The sequence below is a fragment of the Urocitellus parryii genome, chromosome 5 (genome assembly GCF_045843805.1).
Source record: "Urocitellus parryii isolate mUroPar1 chromosome 5, mUroPar1.hap1, whole genome shotgun sequence".
NCBI lineage: Eukaryota > Metazoa > Chordata > Mammalia > Rodentia > Sciuridae > Urocitellus > Urocitellus parryii.
In genome coordinates this window covers 160,383,334-160,390,433 of record NC_135535.1, presented here as the reverse complement: position 1 = coordinate 160,390,433, position 7,100 = coordinate 160,383,334, and positions in this window count along the sequence as shown.

Sequence of the window (7,100 nt, the reverse complement as noted above, 5' to 3'; positions counted from 1 at the left end):
TTGTTAATGAATTTTTAAGATCTTTTAAAAAAAATTCTTCTTGTTCTTTTTTTTTTAGTTGTAGAGGAACACGATATCTTTAATATTTCATGTGGTGCTGAGGCAAGTGCTCTACCACTGAGCCAAATCTCAGCCCCCTAAGATCTTAATACCAAGAGAAATACCATGTGTGGAAAAAGTAAAGTGGCATTATATCCATTTTTAAATAATAAAATGATAAAGTTATAAATCCACTCTGAAACACAGAATGCATAGATTATGGGGATAGGGCAAAAGGGAATGGGACTCAGATAATTCTACCTTTCTTTTTTTTTCTAGTTCTATCTCTGTCCACTTTAGAGCTAATTCTAACATTTCTTGAAATTCTGTTAATTTAAAAAAATAGGACTGTGTCAAGCTATGTTTGAGCTTTGAGTAGAATTTATCCTTTGATTAATTGAAGAAGAACATTTCATCTGACAGAAATCAATCCCTTCCCTTGGTCCTGCCCTGTTGGTCTTCTTACTACTGAAGTTACTTATAGGAAAAGACAACTCTGGAGGCCATTCATTTAGCATATATTTAACAAACATCAAATATGCCTGGGACTATTAAAGGAATCAAATACACGAACATATGTTACTTGCAGTTTATAGAAGGAAACAAACAAGTAAATATATAATTTGTCAGAGGGTTATAAGTGCTAGGGAGAAAAATAAAGCAAATTAATAAGAGGAATAATTTTGCTATTTTATACAGGATGGTCAGCCTTACTTGGCGATATTTGAGCAAAGACCCCAAAGGCTATAACTGAAGAAGCCAAGTTGGTATCCATAGGAAAATATTTGTAGACAGAACAAAATGAGCATATCCAAAGGCCCTGGGTGGGAATGTGTCTGACAGGTTTGAGGAAAGGCTAGGACAGAGGATGGTATCAGAAATGAGGTCAAAGAGTAGTCAGGTATTAGATCACATAGGGTTTTTACAAGTCTTAAATTCTTAAACTATTGCAATGTTTTTGGCTGTTATGGGAGGAGGGATGGGAAATTACTGAAGGACTTGAGCAGAACAATGAAATGATTTGACTTATATTTTAAAAGAATCATTGTATGTGGAAGTCCGACTGTAGAGGAAAAGGATAACTAAATCCAAAATTTCCTAGTTGATATGTACCTAGATCATATGGGAAGGAAGAGCAGAGCTGGTTAGTTGACCAGCCATTTCTTTTGAACCTCTTCCATTAGATATGAACTGAAGCTTTTGAGTAGTTTGATTCATTATCTTTAAGGAAGGTACAGAAATTTTGAGGGAAACAAGATACAATGTCAATGAATTCCAAAGAGATGGTGGAGTGCACTTAAGGGAAAATGTTGCAGGTGCAATGCTAAGTGTGTCACATATTTATCATTAATCTTTATATCCTATGTAATATGTATTATTATTTGCACTTTATACTTTGTTTTAAGAAAACAGAGACTAAGAAAAGTTAAATAATTTGTCCGTATTTACATAGCTAGTCAGAAGAAGGGCTGGGACTTTCACTCTGAGTTGTCAAACTCTAGACAGAAACTGTGCTTTTGACCACTATAATGTTCTATAGACCTAGGGTATATCTCTGACCAGGCGTGGGTCAGGAAAACTGAACCAAAATACTGAAAAATATTGGAATGTTATAAAGAATCTCATGCTCATAGATTATAGAACTTGATTTTATTAAAATGGCAATATTGGGCTGGGGATGTGGCTCAAACGGTAGCGTGCTCTCCTGGCATGTGTGTGGCCCGGGTTCGATCCTCAGCACCACATACTAAAACAAAGATGTTGTGACTGCCAAAAATTTTAAAAAAATAAATATTAAAAAATTCTCTCTCTCTCTTTAAAAAAAATAATAAAAATACAATGGCAATATTCCCCAACTTTACCTTTAAATCCAATACAATCCCTATAAAAAATCTCAGCTGGCTTTTTTTGCACAAGCAACAAAAGAAAATAAACAGAACTCCATAAAAATGTAAAATTTTTGCACTACAAACAATACCAGTAAGAACACGAAAAGATAACCCATAGAATCAGAAATAATGATTGTGTGTCATGTCCCTGTTAATAAACTTGTTTCCAAAATATATAAAGAACACTGACAACTCAGAAATAAGAAGATAAACAACCCAATTTTTAAAATAAACAAAGGATCTGAATAGGTACTTCTCAAAGGAAGATACAAGTAAGTGACCAAAAAGCACATGAAAAAAAAATATGTTCAACATCGTTAACCAACAGAGCATATAAATCAAAACCACAAGATACTATTTCATATTTACAAGGATAGCTACAAGCAAAAAAGACAAGATATGGAGAAATTGGAACTCTCAAATACAGATGGCGGGATGATGCAACCACTTTGGAAAACATCTCACAGTTACTCAAAAAGTTACAATACAAACTTATCATATGACCCAGCAATTTCACTCCTGGTTATATACCTAGGATGATTGAAAAGATATGTCCACACAAAAACTTGTGCATGAATTTTCATAGCAGCCTTATTTAAGTTCAGCAACTGATAAGTGTTCAGCAACTGGCAAGTGGATAAACAAAATGTTCTTTAACATATATATTGGCATTTTATTCACCAATAAAAATGAAGTATTGATAAATGATGCTACAACAGAAATGAAATTGAGAACATTATGCTAAGTGAAAGGCTCCAGTCACAAAATTTACATATTGCATTTATATAAATGTTCATAAAAGGCAAATCTATAAGGCAGAAAATAGTTTAGTGATTGCCTAAGGATGGGGGCAATTATATGAAATAAGCAAAAAGATATGGTTACATTCATATGAAATGTTCAGGAAATGAAAATCTATGAGACCAAAAGTAGATTAGTGGTTGCCTGGGGAAGGTGGAGGACAAGGTTGGAAATAAGGGGGTGACCATTAATGGGAACAGGTTTTTAATTTTTTTCCTTTGATGGATGCAAATATTCTAAAATTGATTGTGGTGCTAATTGTTTAGTTCTGTGACTCTACTAAAGATCATTGAATTTCATACTTTAAATGGGTAAATTGCATGTTATTTCAATTATATCTCAATAAAGCTATTAAAACTCAACCCAATCATTTGTTCTATTAAACAATTATAGTGCATGCTTAGTAAATACAAAATATATGTTATTAATAATCCTTATAGTTTTTTTTAGGTGATGGGGTAAAATTGTGTTTTCTTGGACATGCTTAACTTCAAAGTAATAGGATTTGTGTAATGATGTAATAAATGTACACTGAACACACTTTTAAGGGCATTGAATCTCAGTCAAGCCTTTTTAAAAAATATTTTTTAGTTGTAGATGGACACAGTATCTTTATTTATTTTTATATGGTGCTGAGGATAGAACTCAGTGTCTCACATGTGCAAGGCAAGTGCTCTATCTACACTTGAGTCACAGCCCCAGCCTCTCCCCACACTAGGCTTTTGGTGGTAAAGGAGAATAACAGTGTATTGATGCATTGAAATCTATCATATGCTAGGCATCATGCTATAATTGGCGATGTGATGGTGAATAACCTATTGTCTCTGCCATCAAAAAACTAGTTATGCATGTATGTGTGAAGTGTGTGTGGGGTGTGTGTGTGTGAATGTGTGTGTACAGGTGGGTACATAAATGGGTGAGCATACAAATATATGAGACGATAGACAGGTTACTCAGCCTTTGACCAATACAGGTATGGACATCAGGAAGTAAGGCATGTGCTAGCAAACTTGGAGAAAAATTGTAATTTTGTTCAGTAAGCAGGTGTATAGTATAGTCAGTTGGATATTGTTTTACTTTATGTCGAACAAGAAATAGATTTTAGCAAATGAGGATGGGAAAGGGTTTATATGAGGACTCTTCAAATATATTTCCCTGGCAAAGAGCTTGTCCATTTGAGCCAATGATGCCATAAACATGGGGTGATCTTTATGCTTCTCTTCAAAAGCAAAGTAGAATAGGTTTTCCCCTAACTATCTTCTCGAACATGAAGTGATGCTTAACACACAGCAATGAATAGAGCCAAGACCAAAGGTCATAAACAGCTGGAAGTGAAGATGAGAAAAGAAAAATTACAATAAAGTTAAAAATAATTTAAATACATGATTTAAAAAATATTTTTTCATTATACATGGGCACAATATCTTTATTTTGTTTATTTATTTTTATGTGGTACTGAGGATTGAACCCAGTGCCTCTCATATGCGAGGCAAGCGTTCTGTCACTGAGCCAAAATCCCAGCACTGAATACATGATTTTTAAAAAATATAATGCATATTATAACGGCCATTTGATGGATGAAGAAATTTCAGCATAAAAGTTAGAGCAATTTCACAGGAACATTCTACTATCCCCTTTTTTATTTTTTAAAATTCATAATTTTTTTTAACTTGTAGATGGACACAATACCTTTTATTTTATTTATTTTTATGTGGTGCTGAGGATTAAACCTAGTACTTCACACATACTAGGCAAGCACCGTCATACCCCACTGAGCCATAACCCCAGCCCTCTACTATCCTCTGTTATCCTCTTAATGGTGGACCAGGACCCAAGTTCATTGAATCTATTAGTGCTCTTTTCAAACCAAGAGTTATTCTTCCAAGTCTTGCTTCACCAAATCAAGCTGAGATTTCTGGCATTCCTGCTGGGTGTTTTTGACCTCTTGACAAGTTCATTTGGGTGGAAGAATGTGAGGACTGGCCAAGCTCTACAAATCTTCCAGTCAGCCAAGTCAGATTATTTGTTTATAAACAGAAGCACTCTCAAATGTAACTTCTTGTTTTCAGTAAAGTATTTTTAAAATTGTAAACACCTTCTATTCTTGATAGAATAGCTGCTAGATATTCCCCTGAAAACTGTAAAACTGAAAATATTGAATATTTGCAACTCAAACTACTTATATTCAAAGGATGATAAATTTCTTAGGAAAGAGACCAGAAAATGAAAGAGGAACAAATGGAGTCTGCTACAGCTGTCAGGCTATTCATCAATTTTCATACACCAACATTAATAAATAATTGCTCCTCATTCACCAATATATTTTTAGTATCTAATACAAGGCCTGGCACATTGTAGGTGCTCAGTAAATATTTGTTGAGTGAATGAAGACATGAATAATTGAAATAGTCTTCCTATTAGAACAGTTCCCTTTGGGAAAGATATTCCTTTAGGAATTAGAATTTGTTCAAAACAAGACAACAGTTGAGTACAGAGAGAATGTTATAAAATGCCATTAATATTGGGGCTAGGAGCTGGAAGTGGTAATGAACACCTGTAGTCCCAGCTACTTGGGAGGTTGAGATTCTCAACTGACATGTAGCCTACATTTGGCCTTTAACAATTTTGGGGGTGAGTTGGGTACTGGGGATTGAACTCAGGGCACCCAGCCACTGAGCCACATCCCCAGCCCTATTTTGTATTTTATTTAGAGACAGGGTCTCACTGACTTGCTTAGCACCTGGCTGTTGCTGAGGCTGGCTTTGAACTTGTGATCCTTCTGCCTCAGCCTCCTGTGTTAATGGGATTACAGGCATGTTCCAGTGTGCCCAGCTAACAATTTGTTAAAATGTTTGCTGATTTCTTTTTTTGCTTGGCTGAAGGTCTTAATTGTGTGTCCTGTTTCTCCTTGGAATTCAGGTTACTTGGTTTTCTTGTGACCTCAGCTGTCTGTTATGATCAAAACTTCATTATATTGTAGATTATTGGCTCCCCCTCCCCACTGTAAGGACAGAAGTAATTCTTTGCCATTTTCTACATCCTAAGCAGAAGTAGAAATCACATCTAAACTAGAAAACTGAGCAATCTGGAGAGTCTTAATGGTTGGAGGAGGTGGGAAATGAACAGTATGTGGGCAACACACAGTATTTATTAACAGTTACAAAATATAATCAATAAATAGAATTCTGCTACATTCCAGATACAAAACAGACCTAATAAATACAATATTTTATTTTTTTGGGACTGAACCCAGGGTATTTTACCTCTGAGCTACATCCCCAGTCCTTTTTTTTTTTTTAAATAAGATGTTGGTAGATCTTTATTTTATTTGTTTATTTATATGTGGTGCTAAGAATCAAACACAGTGCCTCACACATGCTAGGTAAGTGCTCTACCACTGAGCCACAACCCAAGTCCCCTCAATCCTTTTTTTTTTTTTTTTTGAGACAGGGTCTCAATAAGTGTCTTAGGGTCTTGCTGAATTGCTGAGGTTTTCCTTGAACTTGTGATCCTCCTGTCTCAGCTTCCTGAGCCCCGAAGAGTACAGGCTTGAACCACCACACCTGACTTAAATATTATTCTTTTCCTTTTTAAAAAAATACTTTTAGTTGTAGATGGATATACTACCTTTGTTTTATTTATTTATTTTTATGTGGTGTTGAGGATTGAACCCAGTGCCTCACATGTGAGGGGCAGCGCACCACCACTGAACTACAACTAGAGTCCCCTGACAATTCTGATAGTAGGTTTTTGTAAAGGGTGAGTCTGACTTGGTTAAGGCAGTTCATAGGTTAAGATGGACTAGGTAATGCTGCAGTGATAAAGCTCAAATTTTAGTGGTTTAAATAATACAAGTTTATTTTTCACTCAAGGTACAGGTTCAGAATAGATTGTCAAGGCAGTGGAGAGTCTGGGGCTATGTTCATTGTAGGAACTCTCGACCCAAAGAGATGAAGGCTTCATCTTGATATGAACTTCCATGGTAAACTACAATGGGAAGAGAACGTGGTGAAACAATTCTGACTCTCAAACTGCCTTTTTTTTTTTTTTTTTTTGCTAAACGAGTTAATTAGCGACAGTTAACTTCAGAGATGGTAGAGAAGAACAGACCTTCCTGCCTGGGAAGAGAAAAGCCCTAGAAATATTTGGGGAATATTAATGGCTTGCACAAGGAGGTAGTCTTGCCATGCCAGCCAACAACAGAAAGATATGTTCAGTAAACATATAGCTGATTCAAGTTAGCAGTTAGAACCCAAGAAACTGTGGATTATTTTTAAGTTAGAATTACATGTAGACAGAAAGTCAGAATTTAGATCAATTTCTTTTGCAATATGAAAATCTGCTTCGTATTGACAAACTCTTGGAGTGCCT